The 17,027-nt window shown below is 31.5% G+C and overlaps 1 protein-coding gene across 8 annotated transcripts in view; it reads right to left on the bottom strand.

Moving 5' to 3' along the window:
• Positions 1–17,027, bottom strand: part of Nmdar2 (glutamate ionotropic receptor NMDA type subunit 2) — a 423,506-nt gene that overhangs the window by 247,029 nt on the left and 159,450 nt on the right. For all 8 annotated transcript variants that reach the window (XM_076530217.1, XM_012282447.2, XM_076530219.1 and 5 more), the window contains exon 3: positions 15,537–15,604. The gene's annotated coding sequence lies outside the window, so the exon portion shown is untranslated. The remainder of the gene's footprint in view (positions 1–15,536; positions 15,605–17,027) is intronic.

Genomic DNA, 17,027 nt, shown 5'->3' with positions numbered 1-17,027 from the left:
GTAAAGTTTGTTATTAATATGAAGCAAAATGAAGAAGCTCGACAAAAATTAATTCAGTAACGTCAACTGCAACGAGGTAAAATTTGGGATTGACGCGCGTGTACGAAAATGCAGTTAATTATGTAGTAATTTATGAAGTTCGTAGATTTCAGTTTTTATATAAAATCGAATTTTAAGGAAATTTACATTTTTCGGTATTGATTTTTTTTTTAAATATAAGACGATTATTCTTGAAAGCGTGATCACACATCTGGTGATCATTCTTGGAATATTTTGAAGTGTATTAAATATTTGTTGACTATAATTGCAAGACTATTTGTTAATATTTATCACTTCATATTAAGGTATAAAATTTGAACTTGTTTCAAAAGGAAGAACAGAATCAATATTCTGTTTTGAAATAGATATATTTCTAACCTCAAACATTCACTTAAATATTGCATCTTTTGAATTTTGAAAAAAAAGAATGTAGTTTTAAATCTTTACAAAAACTGACAATAACAGGTCAACAATAAATAAATATTTTCCAATTAAACAATTTATTTATCAATTTATTTAACCTAACATAACTTAACAAGAACAGTACAACAATAAATAAAATTTTTCCCTTTGAACAATTTATTTATTAATTTATTGAACCTAACATAACCTAGCAATAAGAGCACAACAATAAATAAATATTTTCCACTTAAACAATTTATTTGTCAATTTATTTAACCTAACATAACCTAACAATAAGAGCACAACAATAAATAAATATTTACCACTCAAACACTTTATTTATCAATTTATTGAACCTAACATAACCTAACAATAAGAGTACAACAATAAATAAATATTTTCCATTTAAACAATTTTAGAAATCCTAAATTTCTTTAGGATTTCCTTATACTCTTACATCTTAATTTTTTTCACAGCGATTATCTATCAATTTAATAAATTTACAAGGATCTAAGTTTGCTACAATCTTCCTTTTGCTTACAATCTTCCTGAAAAGCATCAAGAAGTTCTCTTTTGAACCACAAAGCTTCAAGAAGCTATCTTTCGAACCAAAACGCTTGAAGAAGCTTTCGTTTGCACCAAGAAATTACAAGAAGTTGCTTTTGCACCACAAATTAATAAAATTTGTAACGAACAACTTAAACCGTTTCGCGTTTATTAACTCGAAGAAAAACTTTCTTTCCACGATATTGAAAAGTCATCAAAGTTGCTAATATCACTTCGCGGGAATCACGCACGCAGACTACGGTGTGTTCCGATCCGTTCGTTTTACGTCAAAGCGAAACTTTTTAAATGCAATTTATTCGGAGATACCCACATTTTCCTTTGTTCTTCCATCACCTGAACTGATACAGAATTTCATGGCTGGTTACGGGTGAAAATTTTCCGTCCTTCGATGATGTCCAGACTTTACATTTACAAAGTGAAATGAAAAAGTAGCAGTAGTTATATCATGGATTATAAAGCCTTTGTAATACATATAAAGGACTTGTAATAGTTATTTGAGGTGTGAAAGAAATGTTAAGTTATAGTAGATACAAGAAAGTAGAAAATATCATTTTTATTAGTAGGTATTGTTATTGTGTGAAGGTGAGAGAAATGGTTTGAGATTTCTGAGTTCTTCGGTTTCAACATTCTGAATTTTTCAAGTTTAGATTATGTCAATTTTTGAATATTTAAATTTCTAAATTTCCAAATTTCAAGTTAGTTACTAAACTTTTAGATTTCTAGATTTCTAGATTTCTAGATTTTTAGATTTTTAGATTGCTATATTGCTACATTGCTACATTGCTACATTGCTACATTGCCATATTGCTATATTGCTATATTGCTACATTGCTACATTGCTACATTGCTACATTGCTTTATTACTACATTTCTAAATTGCCATATTGCTACATTGCTACATTACCAAATTGTTAAATTGCAACACTGCCACATTGCCCTATTGCTACATTACTACATTGCTACATTGCAACATCGCTACACTGCTACATTTCTACATTGTTACATTTCTACATTGTTACATTGCTACATTGTTAAATTGGCATACTGCCATATTGCTACATTGCTACATTACTAAATTGTTAAATTACCATATTGCTATATTGCTACATTGCTACATTGCTACATTGCTACATTGCTACACTGCCATATTGCTAAATTGTTAAATTGCCGTATTGCCATATTGCTAAATTGCTAAACTTCCATATAGCTACATTGTTACATTGCTACACTGCTACATTTCTACATTGTTCAATCACTACATTTCCACATTCCCAAATTTCTGTTAGGAAAAGAGATCAGTGGTTGAAGTGACGTGACAACAATGTGTCAAGAAAACGCTTATTTAAGAAACGCAATACATAAACGATTCAATTACACAGAAAACATGAAACACCGAAATTCAAAAGAAATACACGAATTCAAAACGAAGTCTAAAAGTAATATAAAAATTAATTATAATTTCTATAAGATGTGAATAGACGTGCTAATCTAATGTATCATTTCAGCACCAATAATTTCAAATGTTCCCACAAAAATTTCCAAATTTCATTACCTCCCACAGCGTTATAATCCTCGCTATCGGTCTCCGTAATCTCCAACCCGACGTTACAAGAAAAAAGAAAAAGTGAAACGCCGATCATTCCGGCCATATTTTCTTCCCGAAACACATTGCCCTTCCGCTCTTCCAAACATGCGACAACGTCGATTTCGCGTACACGGTCGAACGACCGGTGACAGAAAATTTCTAGCGAGTGCTCGCTCGATCGGGAAACTCTTGTCACGCTCTGACTGAATCTTCGCGATTGGATCTGTTGCTCCATGAAAAATGCAACACCACTGAGGATCGCCAGCGGGAAAATATGGCTATACGGTAAAGGTGACAACGACCGGGTGTAAAAATCGACAGATCGTGCCGAGTTTCTATTGTTCGTGTCGATTTAGCCAAAGCATTCGAGGAAAGCCTTTGACTGCTGTTTGACGTTTGTCATCGAAACTTCTCTCGTAAAAGTTTCGAAAACGAGCAATATTTTTCCTAGAACAAACGTCCTTTGATTGATTTGTTGTTTGTTCGATTACTGTCGCGTTGTCAAATTTCTAGGACAGTCTAATGGATTGCTGTGATGTCTTTGAATCCTTCATTGATATTTGGGAAAACTGGACGATGAATTAAACGTTCACTGCAATGTGCAGTTGTCTATAATTTTATAATTAATTTCTGTTGCGATGTTAAGGATCAATATTATAAATAGTAGACAGAACGTGTTGAAGTCGTACAAATGTATATATGTCAACTACAAGAATTTGCATTGAAACAAGATCAAAGAGAAGTTTCAGACACTAAATTGATAGTATAGAAGTAAAACATAGTGATTGATTGAGAGTTGAAAAATGAAATCCTGTAGGATCTGAAATCGAAGAACTGGAGAATGTTATACCAACAGAACATAAAGTATTCGTTTCCAGTTGGCTCTCTAACATTTGATAAAACTTTCCCGATATTTGAGATTCTTCTCCGACTTCTGGAACTTTTATTCGTACGTCACAAATCAAAACTTTGATCTCGAAATTCTACCAAGGTAAAATCTTGCTGTTCCTACCTTTTCAAAAGTAACTTAACCTTCCACCGTTTACAGCAATATTAAACTCATTTGTGTGATAAATGTCGCATACTGTAACAGTCATACGATTATACTGATAGGTTAAGTATAATAACCTATTAGGTTAATTGATAGCATTTGAAAGTACATTTATAAGAAAATTATTTTCTATTATTATCTATTGTCATTTTCTAAATAGTAGAACCGTGGTAAAATTATTCGGAATTGAAGTTCAAAATTCATTTTTATTCAAATTCTGAATATTCATGTTGCGTTTTAATTCAAATAGCTACTTGTTTTAATAAAAAAGAAACGCATCTGTATGCAAAGGGGTTCTCATAACTTTGCGGAATTTAAATCACCTCCATAAAGTGCACATAGTTCAAGGTTTCCCTGTAAAGTATAACAAGTCTGCCCTGTTATTAACTGGACTGCCACAAAGAATTATGATACGAACATAACCCCTTTCGAGACTTTCTTTCGTAATGACTACACGTAGGTGCTCGTATATTTGACACGCCTTTTTATCAAATAAAAACGAATAATACTACAGTACAAAGACCGTGTACAAAATTGCCTTTTGCAGTCAAGCTAGACTCCCATTGTAGTAGGAAGTTTTTATGAATCTCGCACAAGTGTTCTCAAGAGTTCATCAAACTGAATGCTTCTTTCGGATTTTGCGGTTTATAATTGTCCACTCTTAAATAAGCATTTTATGGTGCCATAATAGAAACAGTTAATGTGAAATAATTCTATGAAATTGAAAATGTTGATACTTAGGTTAGGTTACTTTATTTGAGCTTCTTTAAGAATTTCTGAACTTTCCTAAAGAAGACTGATATTTTTTTACTGAATATTGTAAACAATGCAGTTTGTTTCTGGTAAATCAATAATACAATATTTTCTCGTTACCTTCATATGATATTTTGCGTAAATGTATTAATATACGTCGAGTAAATATACTCTTACGCCAATACTCCAAATGTATAAATAATTTCTTTACAACAAATTTGTATTTCAAGAATAATGACGCAAATTTAGGTGGTGAGCCGCCCTGTATAGACTACAATTTTCAACCGAAAAGTATATGTAGCCACAAACGATTTAGCAAAATTAGACTCGCATATCGAAAGATTAAATTTGTACTGATGGAACACGATTGTACAATATCGTGTAACACAGTTTCGCTTTATCCCAGCAGTAAATTGTCAGAAATTCAACAGAAGGTCACATAGGAAACGTTTCCGTAGCCTTGCTGTTTCTTCCCATCTTTCAAGTCGAGCTACATCTGTCAGCGTTTGCAACGTATCGTCCTAGTTCCCCATCCCGAAGGACCTCGGGACTTCATATAATTACGACTGTACAGCGGAAAGCTTCCGGCTACGTCTTCGTTGTCTCGACTTTCGTTGGTCCTCCGAATAATTTCCGCGTCTCGAAACCGTCCGAGTTAATCGGCCCTGTCACATCTTAGCCGGGAAACAAGCTTCGCGCGGAAATTAGGATCCGGAATACTTTTTCTTCCGAGAAGAGCATTCGTTTGTGGGGAATATTTCCGCGAAATTTAAGAGATTTACATTTTGACGAGCAGCTTTTACTTTCGGGCAATGTCCGGATCGAAAGGATCGTAATAGAGGAGCAAGTGCGGTAAAAGAAGCACGATGAGCCCCTCGAGCGTCGTTCTCCATTTTTAAAGGCGCATGTTAAAAATTGCTATCTCATGATGGTTATGCGTGCTTTTTATAATTCTGACAAATTGCGTGTTTCTGGGCTGTTTAATATTAACGAGAAAATAAACGTCTTCTGTTGAAGTTTGGCAGAATTTTGTGGATGTTAAAAACTGGACCTCTTCCAGAAATGCTTCTTCACGTCAGACATGTAACTTCTGTCAGGGAATAAAGTTAGGAAAAATGTGAAGCTATTGTTAAGTCAAATATATAGTTGATAATGTACATACATCAAGTATTTAATGTATCAAATGTAGAATAACTCGAATATATTTATGTCAAGTTTTTACCGTTGGATATACCAAAAGATGTTGATAATAAATACTTTGGCCTGTAGCCCAAAAATAGCGTAGCTCGCGAACGAACCAAATAACGCTAGTTACTGACTTTTAGAGGCGATAAACTTTGTAATCCTTAATCTACTACAGGAACTAAGGTCCTGAAATACAGGGAATTTGTTGGTCTTAGATTTATGCGGATTATCGCGTAAATCTTTAAAAGTACAAAGTTATACGCCAAGGAAACATACGTTTAAGAGAACTGGGCGTAAGTCTTGCTTAAGGATGAAGTATTGGGCCATCGTCGATTATAAAGGAGCTCGAGTCCTTTAATATTTCTTAGGGTAAAAATGTACCTTAGCGTTGCCTGGGATCGATATTCTTGTTTCTAATACGAATATCGCCCCCACGGTTTTGTTTAATATCGATGTCCTCGTTTCACGTTCGACCCACATTCCGGGTTTAAAATATTCTTGCGCTGAGCACGTTCGAATTTCAAGGATTTCGATGCAGCTGAAAATTCAGCCTGTATCCTTTTGGCAGGAGAATTCGGAAAATTATAGCGTTAGTTGGGAAAATTGTGGCTTGAGGCATTAGTTATGTTAAGGTTATTGCAGAGAAAATGGTACTGGTATTATTATAGAGAAAAATTATAGACGTATTTAATAATTAAACTTCTTTACAATTTTAAAACACTTTACTAGTACCAGTAACGTGCAAGAGTTATTTATTTTGTGAAAAAACAATTCATTGTGTTGTTGATTTTCTAGGTGGCCATTAGAGGCTGTGGTTGTCCTTTTTGGCGGGCTTTTTAAATATGCTACCTTTGAAAATGTGGACAATCTCATACTAATTTATACTTGCCAAGGATATACATTTTTATTAAAATTCAAAGCACAATTCATAAGAATTAATTTGTTTAAAAAAAAGCTCATTAGTAATGAATTATAAATCATCTCGTTATTAAATCACTTTGTTACAACGAAATATAAGTCACCTCGGAATTAATAATGAAATATAAATTACCTTCATGTTAATGTGAAATATAAATCAGCTCTTAAAATATCTGTGTCCGAGGATTTTCCAAATCGCAATTTGCATTGAGTTATTGAATGCAAAGAAAAGGAAAATTCAATAATACGAATATTTAAGTCCTTCGATAGCACGAATGACTTAGCATTGTCCCAGCTATTCAAAGACGGATTTTCATGGAGAACCGGGTATATCGATGGAACATGGTTCTGGTACGAATGTCAAAGGAGCAACGATTTCAAGAATCTCGTTGTCCGTTGTCAGACGCTTCGGTATTCCTGAAATCGCTGCTCGAGATCGATCATTTCCTCGGATTCCGATATCTGAAGCCTCCCTTTTCCCAGTCAACGCGTTTCAACGTTCGTTTGGAAACTTTAGTACCGAAAAGAGAAATCGTGGAAAAAAATCCGAGCAATGAAGCGAAAAAAACCATCGAAAGAGACGAGAGAAATCGTGCGGATAAGGAAAATGGATACCTATCGTTCACCGATAATAGAGTAATGATCCGATATCTAAAGTCTAATGTTTCGTCGAAAACCAATTGAAAATCTTGTATTCGTTTGCTGTTTGTTGTAATTTTAATTGCAATTCGATACAGTTAACTGACACCAGTTGACTGTAAAATGGCTGGAGATGAAATATAGAAAATGGCGTTGTGCATTTCAATTTTAAGGTTAGGAATAAGAATACTTGAGTGAAGACAAATAAAACGAAATAGTTTAAACTAGGATAATCTGTTATTTTATTTTTGATGTCATTTTTAATCAATTTATCGAATGACTTTCGATCGATTTTTGTTTGTTTTGGAGAATACGATTATGATTTTTCGTAAAATGTGTTGCAAGATTGTTAATGGGAATAATTTAAAGTAATTAGTGTTGTGTAAGTATTCAGAATTAATGCGAGGTGGATGGTAGAAGCTTCACGACATTTTCATAACAAAATTTAATTTTAGACTGATTTCCGAAGACACGATAATTAATCGTTGCCTGATTGTAATTATGAGTCCAAGGTGAAAAGCGTTTTTAATAACAACGCAAGGATCCTTTTAATTAAACTGAAAAAATCTCGTTTGCTTTGATGATGTTATTTCAACAGGGAGGTATTGAAATCAAGGGTTCTTGTATTATTTATATTTTTTTCGTGTAAGATAAGGGTTATTGGGAAAATTATATTTGGGATGCTCTGTAATCTCTGCGATGAAGGTACCAATTTTAAAATTAGGACAGAATAAATTAAACAAAAATTGATAGTGCATTAAATTAAAATAAATTTATTAATACATTAAATGAATAATTAAAATAAATTTAATAATACATTAAATGAATAATTAAAATAAATTTAATAATACATTAAATGAATAATTAAAATAAATTTAATAATACATTAAATGAATAATAAAAATAAATATAATAACACCCTAAATGAATAATAAAAATAAATTTAAAAATACATTAAATAAATAACAAATATAAATTTAATAATACATTAAATGAATAACAAAAATAAATTTAATAATACACTAAATAAACAATAAAAATAAATTTAATAGTACACTAAATGAATAATAAAAATAAATGTAATAGTACATTAAGTAAAAATATCAGTTCCTTGTTAATTTAATCGGTAATTAATTAATGCCTTACTAATTTATTCCACGAACGTGGTACAACATTATTATTTTATTCCACAAACAGATTTATCTCAGTTTCCTGATAATTACTAATTACACAATATAAATTGAATAGCAGGCAAAAATTAATGAATCTGCTGCAAGACAAGAAATTTTCCTATACATAAATTTGTTCATAATTAACTCGTTACGTAAAGACAACAATAAATAAACATAAAAGATTTGATCACGAGAACGAAGAAGAAATTACAGAGGATATTTTATGAGAAAGCTAATTACTATCGACGTAGATTCTAAACGGATAAAATTAATTACTTTCTTATCTAAATGTCAACATCTCTTAATGAAGTTCCGTCCAACGACGTAATCTTCAGAAATGTTACGTAATATCTAGAACAAAAGAGAAAGATTTCTCGTGTTGTAGACAATTTAGATTCCGTCATAAAATCCTGGAGAGGTGTTGACTTTAATCCCGAAACCTGCAAAACTTTCGAATTTACCTAAGTCCTCGAGTACTCCGAAACTTTAGATATACTATACTACTTTCGGAAATTCGAGCACCCGAGACTGTTCGTACCAGAATTTGTAAAACTTATAAGATAGACACGTTTCCTACCTTAAATTACTTGATCTTTACACGTCAGATAAGGCACTTCGGTCAATATTTATTATATAGTTTAAAATAGTTTATTTGTAAATTTATATACATATGTATATCATATGTATTACATATAAATTGTATATTATAAAATTTAATATTTAATATCATATCAATAACCAATAAGTAAATCAATTATTAATACTAATAATGAAATCAATTAGTAAAAATCAATAACTAATTCAATCACTAATACTCAATATTCAAATCAATCTTTATTAATCAATAATAAAATCAAAGATCAATAATCAGTAATTAAATCAATTATTAATAACCAATAATCAAATCAATTATTAATAATCAATAACCAAATCAATCACTAATACTCAATATTCAAATCAATCTTTATTAATCAATAATAAAATCAAAGATCAATAATCAGTAATTAAATCAATTATTAATAACCAATAACCAAATCAATCACTAATACTCAACATTAAAATTAAGGTTTTCTAATCAGTAATAAAATCAAAGATCAATAATCAGTAATTAAATCAATCATTAATAATCAATAATCAAATCAGTTATTAATAATCAATAACCAAATCAATCACTAATACGCAATATTCAAATCAATCATTAATAATCAATAATAAAATCAAAGATCAATAATCAGTAATTAAATCAATCATTAATAATCAATAATAAAATCAATTATTAATAATCAGTAATTAAATCAATCATTAATAATCAATAATCAAATGAATTATTAATAACCAATAACCAAATCAATCACTAATACTCAATATTCAAATTAAGGTTTACTAATCAATAATAAAATCAAAGATCAATAATCAGTAATTAAATCAATCATTAAAAATCAATAATCAAATCAATTATTAATAACCAATAACCAAATCTATCGATAATCTTCAATAACAAAATCCATCATTAATAATCAATAATCAAATAATTCTTCAATAATCAATAATCAATGAGCCACTGACAAGCTACTAAACTACTATTTAATTATAAACATAATGTCAAATTACAAAATTTGTTAAAATTTGTTTAAAATATATTTTTAGAATCTACCTGAATTTAGATTTTTGTCAGGATACAAAACGAACGAGTACACGAATTCTATCGTTTATTTTGTAGACTAAAAATAAATATCCATTATGCGTTCACGAAATAGATATTTAGTGAAGCAAGAAAATTACTATACTTAATCACGAAAAGTACTTAGCAAGTTTCTCAGAAGTTGCGAGCAACGATGTAGTTGAAAAACTCTATTGGAAATGTTCCACGGGAAATGATCGAATTTCATGAACAACAACACCGTCGCGAAAGTGGAACGAATAAACATTACCGAAGCGTTGAAGAACGATTCAACGTAATATTCGATTTCTGTTTCCGTTTGTTGTAACGCGATTGTAACCAAGTTAAATTTCCGAGCAAACTTTCGATCGTGGCCAAAGCTCTTACATTCCGTTTACCTTTCCCCGGAGCTGGATCGCTTAATTAAAATTCTCACCCCGGGAATCGAGGCGATCAAATCGAAGATTACGGATTGCAATTTCTACCCTTCGATTTCATACTTTCGTTCGCAAACCGGCAAATCCCATAATCACGTTCGTGACACGTAATTCATTAATCGCTGCTTCTGGTATCGAATCTTATTTCTCCGTTTCACGTACTTTAATAACGATTCGAAATCGGGAAACGGGGGTGTGTATTGCGATTTCAAATCGAAGGAACTTTAACTTCTGCTTCGGAAGCGTGATATATCGCTTTGCTGTACGGTTCGGGGATGAGATATTACTTTCGATTTATATTGAAAAGTTGTTTCAGAGCTCTGAGAGAAGTTTATATTGTTCATTCTATTTCGACTTCTTAATTACGGATGATGTACTATTTGAAATCTAACTCTTAATGTAATAATTTAATCTAAATTTTACTCACAAATGTTTAGGAGCTGTAATATAAATTTTTGTGTATAACAACGTAACATAACATAATAGATTGAAGTTAATATTTATATTTGTATAACAGTATATTTACGATATAAATAGGGTTTATATAACATTCTCAAATACTGGATGTATTAAATAGTATATTATTTATAACATGCATTAAACAATTTTTTGCGCCATTAAAATTTTTGTATCATTAATTAATTAATGAATTGTTACAATTAATTGTTTAGCAATGTATACATATGTATAAATGCATATAAACAATGCTTATATTTATATGTTACATACATTTTAAATAAAATTGAAATTATTTTAGAATTGGTACATTTTCAGATTTTGCAAAGTTATAAAATTCCAAGGTGTAAAAAATCCGAAATCTCAAAACTCCTAGAGTGTAAAAGTTCCAAAATGCCAAAAGATCAATATCCGAACCCGAAAATTCAAAAGTCGCAAAATTCCAAAATCTCATGTAATCGCGTGAAACTATATAAAAAGTTACATAACCTTGTGTTATCATTAATCATTGCAATCAATATTTGAAAGAGCATCTCACCCGAAATAGTTGCTGCGTAACTTTTTTTTATCAAAGTTCTACAACGTCTATGGTAGAATTTATCGTTTTTATCGGTTTGTACTAGTTTTCGAATGGCTGACCATATATTGGTTCGTTCTACTTCCACAGTACAATCGTTCCCTCAATTAATTACACATGTATACAAAATCCGCGAAACGAAAATCGGCACGGTCGTAACTACGTATCTACAATCAAACTTAGCTCTGGTCTTACATTAATTCCAGTACAAACAAACTAATTAAAGAACATACAAGTTGCGCAAAAATTACAGTTTAAATAGAAAATTACAATTCTTCTCAAAAATGTGATATACTTTAACTGTGATAATTTACTTTTTTAGAAAATTCAAAAAAAATGTAATTTCCAAATGTTTAAAATATCGTATTAGTGCGAAGAGCCCATGATGCCTAAACTTGGCATCTTTTATTTGCATGTAATGTACTTTTATGGGATTTGTTAATACTCTTATAAAACGTGAAGGCACAAAGTGCGAATCAAAACATATGAAAACGATCGTTCAATCGAAACGGTGAGCGAGTAGAGTGAGCCATGGCGCTGATCTACGATGACATTCGCGAAAGCCACTATAGTGGACCGTCGTACAGAGAGATGGTATCCGCGAAAGCCACTGTAGTGGCGCGTCGTGCCTAAAAGGTTAACCCTTTACCCTACAATAGCGTCACACTCATGACGCACACTACAGTTCATACGTGACAAACCAGACACGTATTTTCATCGCAACTGAATTTTGGATTCACTTCTAATTATAATCTTCGCAATCAAGGATCGTCGATTGTGAAACGTTCCTAACTTTTCAATTTTCTTTATTTGTCTTCGTATTGTAGCAATAATTAGTGAGCTGTGAATGACGCAGCTGCCTAGAAAATTGTAGGTTAAGGGGTTAAATGTAGAATAGTTTGATTTAGACTGAAGAGTGATGTGGTTTGGTTAGGTTATATTTATTCTGGATAAGGATATAGCGATTGCATCCTACATACAAGTTAATATTGTGATACTTTTGTGGTAATGTCGTGATGACCTTGACGTATATTAAAGAACATTTTCTTCGGTATTGTTAAAATGTTTCAGTTATTGCTCATTGTACAGCAAGTGAGTAGAGTGAGCCACCACAGTGGCTATCAGTGACATTTCCGAAAGTCACTATAGTGTCATACCTAAGAGGTTAATGTCAATAAATAATAAACAAAGTGTAGAAATAACTTCAGTGTCAAAGTTTCTAACAGCGATGCACGTTCACGCTAGTTTAAATAATGCCTCAGTCAAATTTCAGCGATAAAGGAATAAAATTTCGTTGGAGGAGCGAGAGATACGTCGGATTACGAAATAGAGGCCCGAGTTAACGGCGCCAAGTTGGCGAACAAGCATTATCACACGGAAAGTGGGTCGTTTGAATGCATATGGACGATAACGAGGTTAAGGAAACCACAAGCGGACGATATTCTTCGGCTCAAAATCGAAAACAGAGAAACACGTGGAAACAAAAGGGGGCTCGCATGCGGAAAAACATCGACAGTTCTCTAAACGGGCGGATCTTCACAATGGAGCTCGAATCTAAGGAAAAATAACGGCGAAAGGAAGGAAATATCCTTGGAATGAAAGAAGAAACGAGAATACCGTTCGATGGACAAAAGCTGGGGAGAAAGAACGTTAACCGCGTGGTTTGCCACGAAAAGATGAAGCCTCCATTATTGAAACCATCTTGACGCTGTTCGACGACTTTATTTCCGAGTAAAAGCTTGTCAACCACTGACCTGTATGACTTTTTCATCGACAAATATTCGTCACAGGAATCTTCCCCAGCTTTATCATCCAGAATTCATTGTACGGTTTTAGATATCTTCGATTATTTATTGCATGATGTCTGGGACGCTCTGAGCTTACTGTCGTATTTATGTGATGGATCTTTATAATTGTACTGGGTGAAATGGTACGCAATAAAAATTAATAGAAACAATTAATTTTTCAACTTACTTATATTTCCTACCTTTAAAATTTCCAGTTTCAAAGATATAATTGGAAATATTTTCTTAAACGCTTATATAGTAGTAACGTATTTAAAAGATTAGAAATATTGAAAATTACAAATATGGGAATTCAGAAATTTACAAACACTTCGCGTAACAGAAACAACCACGTTCTACAAAATTAATTAAACACTTCCAGAATTGCAAATAATTGAATTAACCTGGTTTATAAAATTCTCGAATATTTGCCGGGCAAATGAACGTCACAAACGCTGGCAGTGAAAGTAAAGAAAAATTCCGAACATTTTCATCGTAAAAGCTGCAAGATGAAATTGCACTACTTCGATCGGGTAATTTCCAGGTGTAAATAATTGGTAGCGGGAAAGCAATTTCGTACGAGTAAAACTCTGAGCCCTCTTTCACGTTCCTTCCGACCAATCGTCATCGATTAAAAGAACGCCTTATTTTTCCTTGGAATAACGTTCGTTCCGTGTAAACACCGGTCTCGATTTCAAATTCAACGTCTCGATTTCAATTTCGCGACTTATTTACATAGAGGTGTATCTCTAAGGGCCGATGCTGGAATCGAATTTTCTAGCTCGTAGGGTTTGCGCATGAATTTAATTTTCATCGTTAATAGATTGGAAACGAACAAACGTAGTTACGAATATTGCAGGCAATTTCTTCCAAAATAAACGCAAATTGCGAAATCAGCGTTTATTGGTGTTTAGAGAAGCTTCATTGACTTTTCTTATTACTCTTCTTATTGCTGTTACATTGTAATAAATATTTGCGATGCAATGGAAGGATTTTCAAATGAAGTGTGTCATTATGATTATTTTTATCAATTAACATCTTAGGCATGATGGACCACTATAGTGGCTTACATGTCATCGTAGATTGCACATCGCCACTGTGGCTCACTCTTTGTGAATTTTCGAAAAAAATAAATTATCAAAGTTAAAGTATATATATATCTTTGGGAAAAATTATAATTTAATCTTAACTTTTGCAATTTCGCTTTAAAAACGTTTTAAAAAATGCTTCTATATACTTTTGTTTGTTATGAAGTTTTAAATGTTCGCTTGATTGTTTGAATGATTGTTTGATTGATTGATTGAATGTCACTTGTCTATGAGTTCTTCATTTTACAGATAATAAATTACCTGTTTACCGCGTTTGCAAACCATATATTAGTAAAAAGGTATGATATTTATTTGTTACTTTTATATTATAATTCATTGGAAGAAATGTGTGCGACAGTTTTTAATTAATGAAATGCATGAAATTTAAAATCCTTTTATGCAAGAGGGTATAAATAATTGCAGAAAATATCGCATTAATTCAATGAAATTTTAAAATAAATTAAAATACGCGCTGAAAGCATATTAAAGGGAGTATAAATAAAACGTGATAAATGAATAAAAGTGTGAGGATAAGTATAAATATTTTTGAATATGTGTAAATGTGTGTAAGTATGTATAAATGTTAATGAATACGGATAAATATGTATAAACATGTAATGAATATATATGAACACGTATAATTATGTATAAATACGTATTTTTAATATAAATAAAATATCTGAGGTTGAATAAAGATGTAAAGACGTGTGAGCTGCATGCAATATTTATAAGCTTGATCATTTAAAAATTATAAATTCAGTGGAATTTAATGAAGTGTAACTTTAAATGTAACTGATAAGAATATTAAAATTGACTTTATAATAAAACATAAATCTGTATAACAGTTTGTAGGCACATCTGAATTAGTAGAATATTCACAAAGAAAATAAAATAATGTAATTAATACTGAAAATTTTTTAACGATCGATAAAAATGTATTACTGTGTGATTTTATTTATGAAACCAAACTGTATTTCATATTTCGAACGATATAAATGTGATAATTGCGAGTTCGATTAAGTTATAATATAATTTTAATCGTTCATTAATCTAATTATTTTTATAAACTGCATTTTATAATCGATTTTAACAATTCAAGGGTGACTTGCTCGTAGCACTCTGCTTTAAATTTAAGAGAAAAAATTGCGACAGTTTTTTTCGCAAATTTGAAGGAGAATGATATAGAAAATAAGAAATAATATGTAATATTATATATTACTTACATTAATTTCTGGACGAAATGAAGTTGCTCGGGACAAGGTATAAAACGAAGCACCGGTTAAGGAGCCACCTGAAAATGAAAAAATTCATACATTTTTAACACGCGAATAAAAATAACAATATTCGACGAATTCACAAAAATTTACCGAATATAATAAAACTAACACTTACAATTAACGAAGAATTGATTACTGCTGGTTCAAAAACAAATCACAAATTCTTAATAATGGATTAAACCTTTGGGTATCGATTTTGTTTGAAAAGACTTTGTCTTCAGAACAGATTTAAATTTCTAATACTTTAATAAAGCAGGTATTATAACGAGTACCAGCTATCAAATATATCCAAGGACTTAGTAAAGAGAAGGAATAAGATCTTCCGTTCATTTAAAATTTATTTAAAAAGTCGGAAGAAACCAGTCAGAGTACTCGATAGGTCAATCTAATCGATTAACAATTGAAAGGAGTACCTGCATGAAACTTTTGCAACTACTGTATAAATATAAAAAGTAGGCCATCGGACGAAATGCGGGTTTAAATCATGACGTAACAGAGCCAAAATTCTGAATAAAATTGTATAGAAAAGACATACTTACTTCTAATGTATGCTGACATTAACTATGGAGGTCATAAAAGACCAAATTTTTACTCAAACCAAAAAACCAATAGATATTATTTTCCCAAATATCTGTAATTCTTTTCAACTCAGATAATGTGATTGCAGAGTTGTAAACTAGTCTTTTGAGTAGGCAGACATTTTCTATGGCATTCAAATTTCACCTGACGCGCTATCGATACTCCTAACGCAAACGCACGGCCCTTAATCGCTCATCACCCACGCAATTTATCACGATAGTAACAAATTGCTATGTATATATCGTTATCAACGTATTTAGTAATAATTTGCATGACCTAAGACAATTTTCCATATGAGCCACAATGTTATAGCCATAAAAGTGAAATTTTCGTACGTGGTCCGAGGACTGTATATTTCCACGTGAAGTAACTTTAAAAAATACAGTAATTTAAAACGTGGTCTCCCAGGAAAGTAATTTTAACTTCCCTGGTAATTCCAGTGTTAAGAAGCGTTATCGAAATGGAACGAACGGAGGAATGAAAGTTGATCATTATTCCATGATTGAATGTTACAAAGTAACCAAAACTTTTTCAATCGTTCTTCAAAATTTGTAGTAACATAGTAATATTTATAGTAATAATTTTGCCTGACCCAAGACAATAAAAGCGAAATTTTCGTATGTGGTCCTAACAACCAGGGACTCTACAGTATCAAAACCGAACCGTTCTATCACATGAATCACAATAAAATGAAATTAACCGATTTACAGTTTTATTAGATTCTAAAATTCAGAAATTATACGATTTGTAATTTTATGTCACGTAATTATTTATAAATGACAAAAGTTTCAGATAATGTATAAGCGTTGCGATTCTTGGCGGAAAGCACATTTATTGCCTGTAGCGCTATTCATTCAT

The sequence above is a fragment of the Megachile rotundata genome, chromosome 3, assembly GCF_050947335.1.
Source record: "Megachile rotundata isolate GNS110a chromosome 3, iyMegRotu1, whole genome shotgun sequence".
Taxonomy (NCBI): domain Eukaryota; kingdom Metazoa; phylum Arthropoda; class Insecta; order Hymenoptera; family Megachilidae; genus Megachile; species Megachile rotundata.
Note: the sequence above shows the minus strand (reverse complement) of the source record. Positions and strands in the feature narration are given on the sequence as shown.